Here is a 16,775-nt window from a genome sequence, read left to right as displayed (position 1 = left end):
GAGACCGGCTGCTTTCCTTCAAGTAGACTGGCGGGGAGGGAGAAATGGGTAACCCTGCTTTCCTTCACAGAGCCGGGGGCGGGCACTGACAGCGAGTGCCATGAGGCATGGGACAGCATAGGCCAGGCCACCACTCGACTTAACTACACTTCTTTGCTCCAGGGGCGGGCCGCGGGAGGAGCTCAATGCGGACGGGCCCCAGAGGTATCAAGTTGAGGCGGCTCCTCCTTCTTTCCTCAGGTCTGTCCTGGCGGCAGAAAGGAGGAGGCCTGCGGTAAGGGTTGAAATGCAGGGAGCGGGCTCGCGTGTGAAGGCGGCACCTGGGCGTGGACGAGCCTAGGAAGGAAGGGGATAGCCACGGGACGCCAACTGGTGGGAAGGAAAATTAAAGCTCAGGGCAGTCCGAATCAATCTTGGGGGGCGTTGGAAAAGGAGGGGCATGCAAGGGACCCTCCTCCGCCCGCTGACGGAGTGAGCCCGAACCCTGGAGACCTTGGTGCCGTTTGTGATGGGGATGTGAGCCGGATACTGTTGGGCCGGGGGATCGTGAAAGTTCCCGGAGAGCCACAGGTACATTTTTCAATTACTTTGAGCTGTCACTGCTCCCCCATATACCACCCCGTCGGCATGAGACTTGGGGACTTCTTGGGTTCAGGAAGGAGCTGCGCAAGACGTTTTTGGAAGTGGTTGAGAGGGGAGGGGAAGCCCGAGGGATCTGCAGGGACTTGTCGTGGCACAGCAGCGGCATCGACAGACGCCTATCCGTTTCCTCTGACAGCCCTCGGCTGCTGCGTGGATTAGTTTGAACTCTGTGTTTGTGGACCAGGAGAAGTTTTTTATGAGTGTGCTGGCGAGTTCTCCGTAGTTTGTGCAGGAAGGACAAGGGCTGCAAGGACTAGTAGCGTCACCTTTTTCACATGTAACCGTGTATTTGTAACTATCTGTAATGTCCTGAGAGGTGTTAGAAGCGAAACGCGGGGATGATTTGCGCCCCCTCTCCCAGTAGCTCACGATTGACACTTTCATTGGACTTTATAGATACGATGAAGGCACAAATAGAATAAAGTGCGTGAGTTCCTGTCCTCAGACAATCTAGTCCACTCGGGGACCAGTTGATATAATATATCTGGGCTAGTCTGGAAAGTTTGAAGTTAGAGAAATTGTGGTAGGGAACGGCCGCTAAGTGAGTAAAAAGTGTTGGTCATATAGCTCTAGCCCTCTTGGTTTTCCATTAAACTGTGCTCCTGTGTTGAAGGCCGGGTATGTGTTGCACCTAAAGTGAAAACAATCTAACACGTTTATAACCTTGGCCAGTAGAGCTGAAGATTTATCACCCATGATAAAAGGAACCATCCAAGCGAACTGTTGCCAGCGATGGCTCTTAAATTGAGGTTTCTTTGAAGTTGTCTTCTCCCCAGAGGACAGCGGAAGAGGATGGATATAGCTATTTTAATCCAGTACTGAGCTGCGCATGTTACTGCCAGGTACCTCCAGGCCCGTTTATCTCTAGAGGAAGAGATTAGCCTAGCCAGACAGCTCCAGGCTCACAGTTGGATGGGCCCGATAAGCTTTAGAACACAGCTTGAAAATGGAAGACTGCATGTTAAAGTAAGCTGAGTGCGCACTGGCACTCTTTTAAGTATTTCCTCCGAGTGTCACTACCCAAATATGCCATGGCGTTCTACTTTGGAATGCGACTCGTTTAGATCCGGCATTCTGTTGTATGTTTTTGGACTTTTCGTGTGTTCTTGGAATGCGCTGCCTTGATTCTGCGAATGTTGTCATGCTCGATTTTAGTGCTGTGCTTTGACATGCGTACCACGGGTGGGTGCAGGCATCAGTGACACCAATATCATTTCTAGGCCATCCGGAGTTGGTGACGGAAGCACTGTCTGTTTTGTCACTGTACCAGTTCTGGGTGTGCTTAGGTACTCTTTGGGCTATATGCTTATATTCTGCCCTGCCGCTCTTCCATGCATACACCTGCACTCCTACGTATATAGCATGGGCTCTTCGGAGTATGCCCAAGCACTTCCTGTACTGTGTCCTTGTACTCTTCAGGTTACGTACTGGCGCCCATTTGCAGTGGCATGCTTTACACTATGGAAAGTGACTCGAAGCTTTGTCCATTTAAAAAATCACAATATTTTCACGTCGGCACTCGGCGAGTATAGTGTTCCTCAAACCTAGGAAAACGCACCATCTCAAGTATTGTTTGCATCATTACTTTTGGGCTATGCCCTGACACCTTTCTTTATTGCCTGTCTAGTGCTGAAACAATTGCATCTTTTTACAGTCTCTGTTTTGACATATCCACACATAGTCCCATACACCATTGTGACAAAAATAGCAAAACACTCTAACCGATATGGGTATCCACTAATGCTTTGCAATGTGTCAATTGTAGACATTTGCTGTATACTGCCAGGAAAAAAATACAGTATGTCCGGTCACCGGGACAGTGCATGATTTGTAACCATTCTGTATTATTCAGTTTCCTTGTGTACACCTCCTGACTTTAATTTTGTAGGGAACGTTTTGGGGCACTTGGCGTAAAGGTGCATCATTTATATTAAAAGTTCTTTAGATGCAAATTTTGAAAATTTATATTTTTAGAGAACTTAAAGTGAAATCTTGTGGTCACAATCAACTGCTCAAACTTGTTTTCAGTTGCTTCAGTGTTCCATATTGTCTGAAATGTTAAAATGGATATTTGTTAGTAGCAACCGAGAGACAGATTCACAAAGGTTTTTCATTGTCCATGAATTGGTGTGCACCAAAACCAACCGCTAGTAAAGTAAATATCTCTGGTTCTGTTATGCTGATGCATAATGTATTAGCGCAGTAGAACAAGACATACATGAGGGAGACAGCAAAGAGCAGACTGGGCTGTAGTTGTAAAGTAGTCTCAAGTAGTTCAGTTCAAGCACATGAAATCAGCCTATGCCATTAGGTGATAGATAAATATTCCACTGGGCTGGTCCAACACATGATTGAAATGTCTCATGCCAATGATTGCAAGAAGCTGGTTGAAGAAAGCAAATGATTCAAAGTGGGCGATCCAGAACCCACACCACAAATATGGTTAGCAGTAGGCCTGTATGACAGCTGTCAGAACCCAGACCTAAAAATACACAAATGGCGCTATTTGCAACCCCCCCCAAAATTTGAAATGGGTTTAACTTAAATAACCTGCACCGCTGTCTTCTATGTGTATGTAATTTGTGCTACTTACATGTCGCTTGCATATGTTCAAGTTGTAAGTTGCCAGTGAAAAGTTTGCAAATAAATAATTGTACCTACAAAATCACCTCACTTGTAAAATAGAAGTGTTCAACGAGTGGCCAAGGACACACAATACAATCATGGTTTACTCCCGAAAGAGCAAATAATATACAGGTTCAAAACTTTGTAGGTAATGGTTTGCTTCTGTTTATTTTGGTTGTATTTACACCTGTTCCTACCAGGCTTAAATTTGACTTAATTAAATCTAAACATATTTTTTCCCCTCAATATTCCAGAGGCAGGAAGCCTTTTTTCAGAGGTTTTACATATGTTTGATACAGCCTTGATTGCTGTACACAATATGAGTTTTACAGTAAGTAATTCATGGAAGTGGGGAGTGAACATGCAACATCAAGGGCAGGGTTTGCATTGGATTTAGGAAGGGCACTATGTTGAGGCTTACAGGGAGGGTGGGGTAAGTGGCAGAAGCTCTGGTTGAAGAGTGTGGCTAACGATGCACAATTTTACTTTCACTGGAATTTCATGTGTTTTTATGTTATGTGCTTTGTGTCTTATGTAGTTAGAGAGAAAAGAAGGTCATGAGTTAAGTTACTGGGGACTGATGTTAAGACAATCATTTTCCAGTCACAGTTTGTGCTCTCCCTTTGAGGAATTCATGTTGGAACAGAACCTGTAAGAATGAGGTGACCTAGAAACGGTAAATCAATATGTTGTGGCTAATGACATTAACTCTATTATTTCTTATGTCTGGTATTTACCAAGACCTTCTGGCTTTAGTAAAATTACTTGTATACAGTATACCGAGGACTTTCAGCAACCCTGCTTCATGCACTGGCTTCTCGTATCATGCACATTTTCACCCCCCCACTACATCATACAACATGGGACAATCGGTCAGCCCACTTCAGCCCTCACTTAACGTCACTACGTGTAATGGCATTCTGCTCTTTCACAAGGAGCACACATGCTGCAAGGTAGTTCCCTTCGGTGCCAGGCACTGCCATGACAACAAATGTTTCTTTAGACCGAAGATATTTTTGGTTTTAGCCATTTTTTATAGTTGTGAGGTCCGACACCTCCCAAGTTTTTCAACATCTATGACAAAACGAACACTGAGAAATTAAGAAGGTTTCAGCCAATGCCAGACCAGTTGGCTTTGCCAGTGGTTGTTACTGCAATGTGTTTTACAATATCATGAGGTTCTTTCAAAAGCTGCATCAGAAAGTCAAGCATGATCCAAAAATGTGAGTTGCCCCACTTCACTTATGAGGAAATAGCTAAACTATAGGGTTTTTATCACACTTTTGTCTTGTTTTTTCCAGCGAAAATATTATATTAGATCCACTCTAATGTAATTCTTGTAGAAGATCTATATACTGCTTAGTAAGAACAAGACGGAAGAGGGCTTAACAAGAGTAGTGTTTATTTCCAGAAAGACCAATGTAAGAAACTTCTAGGACTGGATTGGGGAACCAAAAGTAGCCTTGGCAAAGCACACTCAAACCATCTACTGCTACCTAACACCTCTTCTCTCTTTTCACCATCTCTGATCGCTATCTCTCTTGAATCCCTGTCATGCCTGCTGAAACTAACTGCAGAGAGCAAGGCAAAGTGACAGAGGCACCGGTTATTGGCTTTCAGAACCAGCCTCCAATGGATCCAGCACACTGGGGAAACGAACAATGAAATAAAGGCTAGTCCAACCCTGGACATTTCCCCCAATGGTTATGTCAGCAGGAAAATGTGTTTTTGGAACAGTGTACTTTTCTATATAACAATTAATTAACATTTTAAAAGCCATGAAATGGAGGTAATATACTATGAAGTGATGCAAGTGTATCTCCGTTGATTTGACACCTTGATTGAAGATCTGACTAAGCTATTTGATCTATATACTAAAGGCAAGATTATAATCACCAGATGACTCTTCAGCGGCAACTTTAAAGTTGCCATAATTGACTTGTATTTTATAAGCCCACCTGTTTGAGTCGAAATCCTCAAAAGCAGTAAGGGCTAGCTGAACAACTTCCCTCCATGCTGTTTAGGAACTGTAAATGCTTAGTATATGCCTTTTTTCTCTCTACTGGCTGTAACAGTGCCCTCAAATATACTTTCATTAAATGACTAAGAGATCGCACTGATCATGATGTAGGTCAGATTTTTACCATTCTTTGCAGAATATAATACTTTCCCTAAGTTTCCCGAATGCAGCAAAATGTGTCTGACGAGGCTTGACTCGCATCTGTGTTACTGGTTGTTTCGTAAATGTTTTAAGTATCTGATTTTTGTGGATTTGAGCAGGGATCTAGGGTCCTGCAGGGTTAGAAAAATCATAAAAATGTTACTAGACCTGCAGGTCGAGTTACTCAAATAATCTACTCAGCCTAACTGTAATGTTCTTGACCCATAAACTGGTCTCAAATTGTGTGATCGTGGGTAAATTAGTTTACAGAGTCACCTTTTCTTCATTCTCACATATGGTTGCACCTTAAAATATGTGAGCTCAGCATTGCTGCAGTACAAAAAAAACACCTCTTTTGTTTGATTAAGTACACTAAAATTTGCTGCATGCATCACAAGAATCTAGCCCACATACCCATGACGTCTAGCCCACATAACCTAGGACTTCTTTTAGTTGACTAACAACACAGCCATCAGAGCAGGAGTATTTCTCAGTATTTTTAAACACTCAATTCTAATAAATATATTACTAAACCATGATGTGGTCACATAGTGTCATCTACACACAGTAACTTTCCAAGAAATCTCTAAAAACCTCTCCACTAACTTGCAGCTTTACTGATAAAACTATATACTGTATTAATCTTTGAACATTGGGTTTCAGAAAACATATCCTTTGCACATCAACACAAAATATTCTGATTTGTTTTCATCCTATTAAAATATTTTTTTCATCACACAGAAATATAAAAAAAGGGCTTTCACAACTAATTAAATATATTTTGAAATATTTGCACAGTTGACTTAGTCATTTAAATGTGTGTTAGGAAAAATCTGACACCCTATATCATTTTATTTTACATTCTAAGCAGCAGGTCACACAGTTCACCTTACAATGTCCTGGAACTCTGCAGTCAGAAGGAAAATTAATTGTAAGAAAAACTGACTTTTGACCTCTGTCTGTGAGCACAGAGAAAATGTGACAGAACAAGATTTAAAGGCATCTTTTATTGCTCCTCCATTTTCAACTGAACAGAACACCTTCTTCATTGTCAACTCGCCAGAAGTATTAAATATAGCTCAACCTGATCAAATAAGATTCACCAATGCGAGTGAGTGGTAGAGTGGGTTTTCCAAACCCTATCCTGGGATCAACTAGCGCCCAGGGAAACTTACCACCCCCAGCGTGGAATGCCAGATATATATATGTAGGCATGAGCAGGGTTCCACACGCTAGATAACAAGGAATGTTTTTAATGGAGAAGTTTACAAATGTATATCTGCAATATTTGGTCATGGGGTTAGCTGGGTCCCAGGGACTCCTACTAACTCCATGCACTTCTAACAAGTATAGAATTCAGGGTGATGTGGCGTGTTATTGCAACATGTTTTATTACCAGAATTCCCTGCAAATATCAAAGTATGAGTGAAGAAAACCGCTTCTTCCCTTTTTCTGTAACTGAAAACTCCAGAACTTCAGGGCAAATTGCAAAAGTCCCATGATGTACAGTAAATCCTTGTATGCTAGTTAACTAAAACCATTCCAAATTATATTATCAAGTATAAACAATCTTTTGCAATAAATAGCATTAAAGTACGTGTCTGCTATAAAATCAGTGTCATTTAAGCTATAGATGCCCTCTATGCAACTATGTCTCAAGAAATTTAGTAGATATAACAGTCAGTTATATGAGTAAATCAGTGACTTGTGCAGAATACCAGTGCACCAGTGGAACAGTCTCCTGAGATAACTCAGCAAAACAGTTGTCATACTGCTTAGCCATTGCATGGAAAACTGTGGCCATACATTTGACAAATCTAAAATGTAAACCTACTGTCCGTTCCTTGGAAGCACTGCAGTTTGGCTTTTAGACCAGTCCTTGTGTTCAATTTGTGGAAAAATGTTTTGAGGAGTTTTTTCCTCTCACAAAGAAAGGCTGGACAAACACAAAGAACGTGCACAAGTGATTCTTTGATATAAGAACAAAACCGGCAAGCAACATTGGCCCCAGTGTGCTTCCATTTTATAATTGTTTTCACCTAGCATAAAAGAGCCTGAAATGCAATCATAGTAATTTAAGTTTAATTTTCCAATGATGGGCAGCATTAGGGATTTCTGAGGTGCCACTTTTTTCATAAGTTTCCACTGTGAACAGATTGTGTTCTGACTGTAATGTTTGTAGGCCATCTGCTTTGGATTTTGATGTAATTGCCTTTATAGGAACACATTTAAAATCTCCATAGGACATATTGAGATTCCATGGTGGGGTAATTTGTAGGGAATGCATTGTTGACTCTGTGGGTAGGTCCCAAGGGGTGGATTTAGACTGGGCAAGTTCTTGACCAAGATGATGTTTAAAAGTGCCATTTTCAGCATTAATTTAAACCACAGTTTTACTAATGTAGCATTTTGTTCCAAGGATTGCTCTAAAAGGCCAAACTCAAGACTAAGTTGAGCCCCCATCTCGGAATTTAATAGCCTAAAGATGCATTTGTACAATTTAGACTATGCCTGTTTAAGCCAACCACTACATTTGTATGGAAAGGCTTTGAGGCTGTAAGGTAATGGCTGTCAGTATTTAGCATTAGGCAGTGGGGCTAAAGAGGGGCCTGAAAGATTATTTACCCTTTTGTTTTGCAACTGTAGTACCTATTGCCATGATATTAAGTATTTTCATATACTGTCTATGATGACCTGAAGCTAGGAATTCCATCTGCGGGTACTGAGGAGGTTACAGTGGTGATGGTTTGCCCTGTCCTTGTCTGGTTGTATCAAATCCTCGTAAAGGTGATATTTATTTCTCTCTTTAACTTTTTAACTTTAATCTCAAGTTTATCTAACAAGTGTTGGAGACCTATGGTTGTGTGATCAAGTACGACAGTGTCTCCTGCAAATTGCAGGACCCGTAATGGTGCTCCATTTAATTTTGGTGGGAATGCCCTTAGATTTGCATTTGATGGCTCTGTTAGTGACAAACAAATTGATTAACAAGCATTTGCAATGCAATAGGTCTTGCATTTACTTTAGTTGTAGCTCTTGGCATTGTAAATGCATAACTGGACTTTTTTTGCCACATAATTTGGTCAACCCAGCCGCAAATTTTGGTTCTTTGTTCCGCATAATGCTAGTGGCCCTGCATATAATTAAAGGGCTAGTAGGTTTACAGGAATATTTTTTTTCAAACAAGACCCTTAAAACACAAACTACTCCCAGGTGCAAAATAAATGTTCCAGCCATAGAGCTTAAAAATACACTGAATGGTGAGATGAGTTATTATTCTGGGGTGCCCACTAACCGAGTGTGGGGAACCAGGGATGTTCTAAATAGAGCACGTTGTGGTGAATGTTTTGAATGTGGTCCATTTGTCATAGGATCACCACAGGCTGAATTATGAACAAAAATGTTTTGTAAAAAAGAATGCCCTGCAAAGCATTATGGGGCAAGTTTCTGAGTGTTGCAAATATTGTAGTATGTTGACTGTAATGCTCAGAACATCCCCTAGGGGACACCACAACAATAGCATTTGTAAGAAACATGGTTAAGTAACCATATAGTTAGCCCCTAGGGGGCGTAACCACATAAAAACAGAGTGGCAGAAAGTAATGCAGTGCAACCATATATTTAGCCCCTAGGTGGTGTAGTGCATTACACATTTTAAGGGCTAGCAGGCCTACTACAATGATGTTACAAAGAAGGCCCTTAAAACACAAACTACTCTCAGCTGTAAAACAAAAGTTCCAGCCATGAAAGAGCGTTAAAAAACATTGAACGGTGGGAGAGGCTACTATTTTGGGATCCCCAAACTAGTGTGGGGACTCAGAGATAACGTAGACAGAAAGGGTGCGGCGTACTGAGCAGTTTGGTGGTGGACCCATTGTCCTAGGACCACCAGGCTGAGTTATTGGGCAAAAATGTGTGAAAAAGAAATGCCTGCAATGCATAATGGAGGAGTTTCCCCGAGTGCAGTGAATATTGTAATAGCTTGACTGTAATGCTCAGAACAGCCCCTAGAGAACATCATAATAAAAATATAATTTGTAAGAAACATGGCTATGTAACTATATAGCTTCAGAATATGAAAACAGAATATCAGAAAGTAATGCGGTTTAATCATATATTTACCCCCTAGAGGGCATAGTGCTGTACACATTTTGTGGCATAGAAGTCCTACTGAAATACTATTGCAAAGAAGGCCCTTAAATACAAGCTATTCCCAGCTGTAAAACAAAAGTTCCAGCCATGAAAGAGCTTTAAAAGAAATTGAATGGTAGGAGAGGTTACTATTTTGGGACCTCCCTGCAACCTAGTGTGGGGACCCAGAGATGACCTAGACAGAAAGAGCATGTCACACTGAATGGTTTGGTGGTGGCCCCATTCTCCTAGGACCACCACAGTTTGAGTTACGGGCAAAAATGTTTTGAAAAAGAAATGCGTGCAAAGCATTATGGGGCGAGCTTCCCCGAGTGCAGTGAATATTGTAGTATCGGCTCTCCCACTGTGCCAGGATAGCCCTTTTGATGATTTCTGTGTTTTTATTTAGGTAAAACATTTACCAATTACATGGGTTTTTTTAAAGCCACGGAGCACGAAGGGGGGGGACAAAAGCAAAATTCAAATGACTCTGATTAGGTAACAATGTGATAAGTGCTCCAATACTGCTGATTGAGCACACACGGTTGGCGCTCAAAGTGCCATGGCCGCCATGGAGCGAGAACAGGAGAGACAAAAGAAAAAAGTAATTCGCCCTTCCGAAAGTATATCGGCAATTCTGCAATCATCCATGTAATAGGGTCAGTCTGCAAGGCGTAACAAAAGAGCCTCAATGCGGGGCAGACATAAAGCATTTACCAATGACATCAAGGGATTGTTGAAAGGCAAGCCCAGGAATGAATGAAAGTGATGGGTGTGAGATGGCCGTGTTTAAAGCCCACATAATAGATTACAACAGGTTGATAAGTAGCACTTGGTAGCTGCTATGCTCGACCTAAAAGGGAGGGGGACGAGTGACACACATCCTTCTTTTAAACATTTGTTAATGCACAGTTTCCTAGACCGAATTCCATTGCCTCTTATCTTCATATTAAACAGCCATGGAAGGCTGGATAACACGAAGAGTGCCTGTTGGACTGATTAACTGTACAATATGTGTCTAATGGTGCAAACAGATGCATAATAGTGTGCAGTACTGTTTGTGCTCATCTTTGTCTGCTCTCGGCCCTTCCAGTGGAGTCCAGTTATAATGATATTTGTGTTTTTGACCACTGACTCCATGGTGCACTACATTGAACTTATCTTAGCTTGTCCACCGTCACATTAGCGGCCACCAACTACAGACTCCATTTTGTAATTATGTTAGCCTTAGCTTCACCGCCAGTTAAAATTCAAGTCTTTTTCTGTGCACAACATGTTTTCGCTTATGTTTTTATTCTACATGTCTGCATGTTCTTTCTAATCAAGAGCTAAGGCATAACATGGGGGAGTTATTCTGATAAGGATGTACTAGGATGATGTTTATGGTAAGGCAGGGAACAGTTTAGTTTTTGGAGGGACACCTTGGGAACCTGGCCCGTTCCAATGCGTTCCTTTCAAAGCTGACCCGAAGTAGCTAGCATTTCTTAATAACAAGGAGCGAGGTTGTTTTTCTAGGAATCTCCTCTCTGGCTTGTTTAAGGTATATAAGAGACCCATGATTGACAGTGGGGAGATTCAGAGACTTCAGTCAGGATTGAGACGTCAATGCCCGACATCCTGTGAGGGTAGATCTCTCTTTCTCTTAAACAGCAGATCTTGGAGTCTGCATCTTGAAGCTACTGAGAGAAAGATGAAGGAGCAACTGTGCCCCATGGTGATGATTTTTTACTAATTATTTGCTTTGCATTGTGTATGAGTGTGTGTTAGATATATATATATATATATATATATATATATATAGGTATCTGTATCTTTGCATGTATATATTTGCTGTTTCTAGATTGAATATTATTTGTACATGTTTTTATTTTATTGCTGCGCACATTTTAAACATGCGCTTTCAGTTGTACTGACTTTCCTTTACGAGCCTTACAGAGTGATTTAATAAATGTCTTCTTTAGAATAAGAGGTGCAATCCAGAGATTCTTTTCAGTGTGTGTATTTCAGCTAGGTCAGCAGTAAAGCAAAATACCAGTTTAGCTGCTACTACAATTGCAACATTAAAATCTCCTTCCCATATGATAGTGCACAGCTCCATAGCAGTGAGTGGTTTGCTGGAGTTTGGTAAATGGGTCTCCTGAATCAGAGCTGTGTCCACATGTTGCAGGGGATATGCAAACAGCAGTTGAACCATGCAGAAATCTTTAACCCTTCTCCCCGACATTACATGTCCTCAGTTGTATTTTACATGTCAGTTGATTAATATGAATTAGGGGAGCCCAGACTCACCGCTCGCCCTCCGCAGTCTATCCCTTTCCAGTAATGCACCATGTGCATGATTATTGCAGATTTTTTCTTGTTTAGAACATGCTTTAACACCCTTCACCCCCACGCATTTCGAGCCCAAATATTTTGATGATGCCCCAATGATAACGCCCATGCATTATTAAAATAGTATGAATAAAAGAAAATATTTTCAATAATTGCAAGTAACTTATAAACCTCAAGGGGAGGCCGGAATAGCATTATGAAGTGCTAAGTCCAGGGCAACTATAAAGTACAGTTTACTTTTTTTTTTATTACTGTATATGAGCAGACTGGCATAGTGATTACTTGGCGAGTATCTCCGGTCACTCTGACTGCAGCTCAGTAGTAAAGGCTCCTCTCTAGGCCTACGGCAAATTATGCTATACAGAAAATAATTACTGAATAACAGTACAGTAGCAACCAGAGGTTGGTAATGACATCAGATAAGGCGCTTGATGAACAGTTAATGAGGATCTTCATTGACACATTTATATTCCACAACTAGGAGGTGCATTTGCCTTGTTCGTTGTATCCCCCCCCGCCAGCGCGAGTCTGGATATTAATGAAGGCGTGCACCTCACCGAAAGTTGCAAATAAATGGGGTTTGCCTTTAAATATCAGTCTCAGTCTGGCCTGGTAAAGCATGGCATATTGAATCTCTATCTCACACAGACTGTCTTTTTGACAGGATCAAGTTTCTGCCTGACATCTTGAACCAATTGTGGAAAATCTGGGAAAAAGGATAGAGAATTGCCTTCGTGCTGGATGTTCTGTCTTTCCCTTGCATTGTGTAAGATCCTGTTGCGGTCTCTGTAATGTAACAGTTTAATGATAATTGAGCGAGGTGTAGCACACAGAGGTGGCCTTGGGTCCAATGAACTGTGGGCAGCCCCACCATAAAGAGTGCTGACAGTGCTTCTCCTGAAAATGTTGGTCAGCAGTTTCTACACATAGTTTGCTGTGCAGATTTCTGTGGGTCCCATGTTTGTAAATTCCGACAAGCCAATTAGAAGTCGGTTGCTGCAAAATGAACAGGCATCAAGAGCTTTATTTGTATCCCCTTTTTCCTCTAATTTCGACATCAGTTCACTGTGTTGCTTGGCCTGGGTTACAGCATCATCCTCTGTCGAATATTCTGTGTTCTGTTAGGTTGAGACTAGTGTGTTTCCTTATCGAGGTGATCTTTCATGTCATCTAGTCTCCAAGTAACGAAGTCTATTATGGTATTGGTTTGTGCTAGACTACCTCTCATTTCGAGGAGAATAGTGCGGACATCTGCTGCATCTTTCCAAATCACTACTTCTGACGGGTTCCAAGGACCTTTCATCATCATTCCCGTGACCTGAGCGATTTCTTGACGCTATATAATGTAAGTTTAGATTGCTTACCGTCTGGTTTCTCCATTGTACTCAATTATAGAAATACTACTTGTGTGGCAGCAGTATTTTGCGAGATGGTTTGGTTCCAAGCTTATTTACCCACCCAGTTGCTTGTTATATAGCATAGCTATTGTAATTGTTTAGTTGTCAGGTAGTCTCCGTTCATAAAGTCCGGCAGGTGGTTTGGGCCTGAGGACTTTCACCGGCCATAACTTTATATCAGACATAGGGTCTTGTGTAGCTCAAGGCAGACACAGGATGCCGGTTAAAGGAGGCTGACACAGTGGTCTGCCGTTCCCTATCCCAGTGAGCAACAAAGTCAACAATAAAGCCTGCCAAAAGTTCAGGATTGGACTGCCAAGCAAGGTAATCGTGAGGAGTGCTGTCAGGCCTTGGTTCCCAGAAGCTCTGCTGTCCCACCCAGAGCAGTCTATCAGCCAAGGAGGAATAGCTCGGCCTCATCTCCTACCACCAACAGAATGTAGCGCGTTGCTGCTGCACAATATAGTCCCAGTGCCTCTCAGACTCATTATTGTGCCGTGCATGTAGGCCCATAGTTCTTGCCACACTCCCTCTCTTGTTCGGTGGCAGGAACCCAGTGGCAGCCAGTTGTCGCAGTTGCAGCCCTAAGTGGTGTGGTGCAGCACACTCTTTCTGAGCTCAACACCATGGCTCTCCCTGTTGATAAAAGAGGCATCAGCCTCACCGAATCCGGACCTACACACTGACACCTCAGTTGTGGCTTCTGGTTTTCCTCTAGTGTTGTGGTTTAGTCTCTATGCCAGCTGGTAAGATTTAGACTACTCAGTCGGCTAACCGTAGCTTGATGTGCCCAGGCTGGCCTATGTTTACATATGGATGGTATTGTTTATTGGAAACACTTTGATTTAAATTCAGATCTCTGGAGCAGAGTTAGCAAGTAGTCACCTTGATAGACACCCTCTAGCGGTCCCTATCAATATTATGTTTTGTAGTTTCATGATCGGATGGTTGATGGTCAGCTTAACTTCTAGGAGCCATGGTTTTCTGGTGTTTAGATTTCCTCTTTGAATGAATGTTCCAGGTTGTTTTAAGAAAAGGTACCAAGTTGCCTGCCTGCCTTCCCTTTTCTGATACTTTTATAGCGGCAGCGTGGTGAAAACCTCACAATCTAAAAGAAGTGGTGCTTCGGTTTTCCATGTTTCTTGAAGGCACACAGTATCAAAAATGGTCAAGTACTTGATTGCATCTTTTTGGCTATTCAGTTGGTTCTACTCAGATGTGTTCCAAGACAGATATGGATTTGACTAATTTCGTGGTTGGAATATTCTGTCCCTTTTCTGTTTCACCATGGTTAGCAATGTTGGTTTGTGAACCTATACTTTTGTGTGGGACAGGTTTTAGGTAGTGTTGCTGGTAGCTATCACCAATCCTGTACCATTTGCTCATAATTCTTTAGCCTACAGACCCTGTTCGTATGGGTGCACATTTGTGGCTGTGACTGCATTGGCCTCTTGACGGTGGGGGAATTCTCCTCATAGTTTTTTAGAGTGTTAGCTGCCAACTCTTTGCTATGCTGGACATTGTATCCTTGGGCACTAGGTGTAGATAACCTTGAGGTGTTGGTTTTTAAAGGTATGTTGGACTTTGCTAGATTTTCATTCGGTCCTGAGTGCAACATTACATTGTTTGGTGGTACCTTGAAGACTGCTGAATAACGTTCAGATTCTGAAAGGGAAATTTGAATTCCTCAATTAAAAAGGCTTTATTTTCGGGATACTAATGATTCAGGATCATTTTTGTTCTTAATGTTAGTCTTGTTGTTTTGTTTGGTTCACCTTGCTGGTAGGGTAAAAATGCCACGTTTAGTGTTGGAAATTGCCCTTTTTGCAGGGTTATCCCCAGACGTTTTGCCTATAACCTCCTGTTTTTGACTCTGAGCTGCATTTAGTTTTTGTTGGCATTAGGGCTCTGGGCACTTAACCACTGCTGACCAGTGCTAAAGTTCAAGTGCTGTCTGTCTAAATTGTATTGGTTATTGGTATATCCATGATTGGCGTATTTGATTTACTAGTAAGTCCCTAGTACAGTGCACAGTCTGTGCCTAGGGCCTATAAATTAAATGCTACTAGTGGGCCTGCAACTCTGATTGTGCCACCCACCTGCGTAGCCCTGTAAACATGACTCAGACCTTCCACTGCAGTGTCTGTGTGGGCGGTTTTAACTACCAGTACGACCTGGCAAGTACACCCACTTGCCAGGCCCAAACATTCCCTTTTACTACATGTAAGTCACCCCTAAAGTAGGCCCAAAGCAGCCCCATGTGCAAGGTGCAGTGTATTTAAAAGGTAGGACATGCACTGGTGTGCTCTACATCTCCTGATAGTGAAATATTGCTAAAGTCAGTTTTCAATATTGCAAGGGCCATCTCTCCCATAATTGAAAGTGGGGACTGCCTTTCAATATCTTGTAAGTGAAGTTTACCATTGGGAGCAGATAGAGGTGTGGAGTTTGGGGTCTCTGAGCTCACAATTTAAAAATACATCTTTTAGTGAAGTTGGTTTTGAAATTGTAAGTTTGAAAATGCTACTCTCAGAAAGTGGGCATTTTTTTGTGGGCATTTTTTCCTTAACTGTTCCGTGCCTCTTCTTGGCTGTGGAATACATGTCTGAGTCAGGATGACAGTTGGGCTGTTTGTGATTTCACTCTTGACAGTCACACAAAGGAAGCTGAGGTGTGCCCTGCATATCCTGATGGGTCTTTCCAGGCTAGAGTGGTGGGAAGAGCTGACACTTGCACCTGAATAGGGTTGTGCCTGTCCTCACACAAACCAGTCTCCAACTCCCTGGGGAGTGTCTGGAGCCAGGGCAGGAAAGGTAGGCTCTTGTGCACTACAAAGACATCCATTTGAAGTTTACTTACTTTAAAGGCGGAGATGAGTAAAAGTATTGGGCCTCTGAGACCACAGCTTCAGAACATTCTGGACCGAGGACATTCTGCCTGGAAGAAGACATAGGTGATTGCCACTCTGCCTGTTGCTTTGCTGTGCTGGCCTGTTGCTTGCTGCTTTTGTCCTGGGAGTGAGAGGACTGGACTTTGCTTTCTACATCCTGCTGTCCAAGGTGCTCCAAGGGTTTGAACTGAGCTTGCCTCCTGTTGGAAGTCTCATGAATATTAAAGACTTCATCTGCCTGCACCTGGGCTCTCTTGCTGAGGGTCCTGACCCTCCAAGTGGTGCCCAATACAGTTCCTGGGCCCTTGGGAGTGAGTTTTGGTGTAACCAAGAATAAACCAAGTGCATCAACTCAAGAACGACTTTGGAACCAGCACCGCTGGCTGACTCCAAGCCGCTGCCTGCACCAGGAACAGTGGTCTCCATTGGGTGCAACTAATGCGACAAACAAACTTGCTGCAGTGCCTCCAAAGGCCTGCCACAGCATGAGTCCTGAGTGCTGTGTCCCTGACATCCGGGACACACGACTCCACCATAGCACCTGTGGTTTGATTGCGATGCCGCGAAGTCGATGCATCGCGTCTTGACCTGATAAATT

The 16,775-nt window shown here is 42.5% G+C and overlaps 1 protein-coding gene across 2 annotated transcripts in view; it reads left to right on the top strand.

Annotated features, from left to right (window-relative positions):
- Positions 1-434: 434 nt before the first annotated feature.
- The window catches only part of TANC1 (tetratricopeptide repeat, ankyrin repeat and coiled-coil containing 1), a 736,024-nt gene continuing 719,683 nt past the window's right edge, over positions 435-16,775 (top strand). Inside the window, exon 1 of one of the 2 annotated variants that reach the window (XM_069225129.1) lies at positions 435-570. The gene's annotated coding sequence lies outside the window, so the exon portion shown is untranslated. The remainder of the gene's footprint in view (positions 571-16,775) is intronic. The other variant, XM_069225130.1, reaches the window with a different exon arrangement.

Source organism: Pleurodeles waltl, chromosome 3_1 (genome assembly GCF_031143425.1).
Source record: "Pleurodeles waltl isolate 20211129_DDA chromosome 3_1, aPleWal1.hap1.20221129, whole genome shotgun sequence".
Lineage (NCBI taxonomy): Eukaryota > Metazoa > Chordata > Amphibia > Caudata > Salamandridae > Pleurodeles > Pleurodeles waltl.
The sequence above is the reverse complement of the archived record's forward strand: the minus strand, read 5'-3'. Positions and strand labels throughout refer to the sequence as shown.